We start from the raw sequence: 2,816 nt of genomic DNA, 5'->3' as shown, positions 1-2,816 counted from the left end.
TGCTGGCTCCTGGTTCAGTCTTCTAGAGAAAACCCATGAAGAAGTATTTAGAGATTGTAGACTAACTGAGAGAACTAACTAGGAAAAGCCCAGACTCTTAGAACTAACTCCCTTTGGATAATAGATTTAGGGCTAGAAGGGATGATGGAGGCCGTTGAATCCAATCCTGTCATTTTCTAGGGTGAAGAAACCCAGTCTGGGAAAAAGGTTAAATGACTAGTCCACAGTCACAGAACTAGTTCATTCTGAGGCATGATCTTTCTGATAGTGAACGTCTCTGCCAGCTGGAATTAACTAACATTCCCACTGATCTGAGAGCTTTCTCTTATCTTTGGGAGGAGAGAAGGAATAAATCCATTATGGGGTGTGCTAATACTTGGGATGAGACTAAAATAGCTGTCTGTGATAGAACCAGAGCTGAAGGAAAGTAGTACCAATGCAAAGTGGTAGGGCTTTTGCTGGGCTCTGTTTTAAAAGGCCAGGTTCTTGTCTTAAGAGTCAGTTGACAACCCCAATTGCCTCTAACAAAAAAGGGGTTACACATAAGGGGCAGTGGATAGAGCACAGCCCTGGAGTCAGGAGCACCCGAGTTCAAATCTGGCCCCAGATACTTATTAGCTGCGAATCACTTAACCCTGATTGCCTAAAAAAAATAATAAAAAGAAAGGAAAAAAAGGAGTCAACTGAAAGAATAGTTTTGGCTCAATAATCAGAGAACTTGGTTTCAGATCCCAGCTCTGCTTCTTACTGTGTACTCCTAGGCAAGTCACTTAACTTTTATGACCTCATTTTTCTCAAGGTAAAATGGAGAAATTAGAAAAATAGATTGTATTTCTAATAATAGAAATTTTAACCTTTTTGTATAATGGGCCCCTTTGGCAATCTCCAAAGTGCTTTGTATCTCCAGTGTTTTGCACATAGTAAGTGGTTAATAAATGCTTTATTCATTCATTTAGTCTGGTGAAACCTCTGAGAAGGACCCTTCTGAAATAATGTTTTAAGCACGCAAGATAAAATACAGATGATTACAAAGGAAACATTACGTTGAAATACAGCTATGAAAATATTGTTTAAAAATTCACAGATGCCTGGATAAGAACCCTTGGACTAGATGGTCTTTGTGATCCACTTTGGATCTTTGAGAACATAGACAAAGAAATAGAACCAGAAGGGCCCTTAGAGGTCTATGGAGGTGCCAGTTAGAAAGCTATATGAGTCAGATGCTGGAGGTAGGTGCACTTGGGCAAAGCTAGCAAATCTTTAAGCCATTTGTAATCAGTTTGTGCCCCTGTGCCCCTGCATACCTTGAAGCAAGTTGGGGGTTGGGGGGAGGGAAGGATAGGAAAAGGGATGTATGGATGGATGGAGAGAGAGATCGAGATCCATTTTGCCATATACACACTAAACCTTTTAAATTTTATGTAATCAAAAATTTCTATTTCATCTTCTGTGATCCTCTCCATCTTTTATTAGGTCATGGACTCTTCACCTGTGCAGAGGTATGGCATCTAGCTGGCTCATTGACTCATTGGAGTTCTGGACCTGAAATCAGGAAGACTGAAGCTTAAATTCATCCTTAGGCATTTACTAGCTGTGTGACCCTGGGCAAATCATTTAATCTGTGTGTGCTTCAGTTTTCTCAACTGTAAAATGGGGATTATTATAGCTCCTACCCTACACGATAATGAGGATCAAACAAAACAATATAAAGTGCTTAGCACAGTGACTGGCACATAGTAGGTGCTTAATAAATGTTCATTCCCTCCTTCCCTATCCATAGATTTGAAAGGTAATTTCTCTCTTTTTCTTTCAATTTGTTTTTATAAAATAAATCAAATACTTTACAAATGTGTTCATTGAGCTTTACTGAGGGGCCATGCTAATATTCTCTGTATATTTCCAATTTTAGTTTACATGCTACCATTTGAGCAAAAAATGTTGTTTCTAAATGGGAGAGAGAACATGAGGGAAGATAAAAATAAATTTACATGATAATTTTGTTGTATATTTAAAAGGAATGTGCATAATAGATTTACAGTTTCATATGCAATCATATTTTTATAGTGTTATGTGATGGAAACACTTGTTTTATTCCATAAATTAAAAATTAAATTAAATTTTAAAAATTATTTTTAAAAATAATTTGAACCCAAATTTTCTGGGCTCCAAGGCCAAGAAATCTACTATACCATATACCTCTCCCCATCAAAAAATTAAACTGCAGGAATAGAACACAAGGGAAAGGAGATGTAGTTGTATTGCTGGCTAGATGGTTACTGGGATTGAAAGTCTACCTAACCATCAGTTGCATCTGAAACTCAGTGATGAATGCAAGCTGTGCTGAAGATTACCTGTCCAGAGAGAAGAAATTATCTTCACTATCTTCAAGACCCAATAACTTTCTCACCAAAATTAAGCTAAAATCACCTACAAAATCTGTTGTCTCTTGTGGTTTTTCCCTTTGTTGATAGTGGACTTAGCTATATGCATGCCTGGATTAATGTACCCTAACTGTTTGACAGTTCTTTCAGATGGAAGAAAATCAATTCTTTCTTTCAGCCTGTCTTGTTTGAAATTTTGAATGAATTGTCTCCTTGGTCCATCCATCATTTTCCCCAGTCATTTCCGAGTAACTGTTTTTTGTTTTTTGTTTTTGCTTTTTTGGTGAGGCAATCAGGGTTAAGTGACTTGCCCAAGGTCACACAGCCTCATTTTCTTCATCTGTAAAATGTGAATAATACATCCCAGAGTTGTTGTGAAGGTAAAAATGAGCTAATATTTGTAAAGTGCTCTGTAAACTTTAAACACCTTATAAA

General features: G+C 37.3%; 1 non-coding gene across 1 annotated transcript; it reads right to left on the bottom strand.

Annotated features, from left to right (window-relative positions):
• Positions 1-1,825: 1,825 nt before the first annotated feature.
• Positions 1,826-1,932, bottom strand: LOC114033235. The gene has a single exon (XR_003567942.1). It is a non-coding gene; the product is annotated as a U6 spliceosomal RNA (small nuclear RNA).
• Between the last annotated feature and the right edge of the window lie 884 nt (positions 1,933-2,816).

The sequence above is a fragment of the Vombatus ursinus genome, unplaced genomic scaffold (assembly GCF_900497805.2).
Source record: "Vombatus ursinus unplaced genomic scaffold, bare-nosed wombat genome assembly UNPS02006779.1, whole genome shotgun sequence".
Classification (NCBI taxonomy): domain Eukaryota; kingdom Metazoa; phylum Chordata; class Mammalia; order Diprotodontia; family Vombatidae; genus Vombatus; species Vombatus ursinus.
Note: the sequence above shows the minus strand (reverse complement) of the source record. Positions and strands in the feature narration are given on the sequence as shown.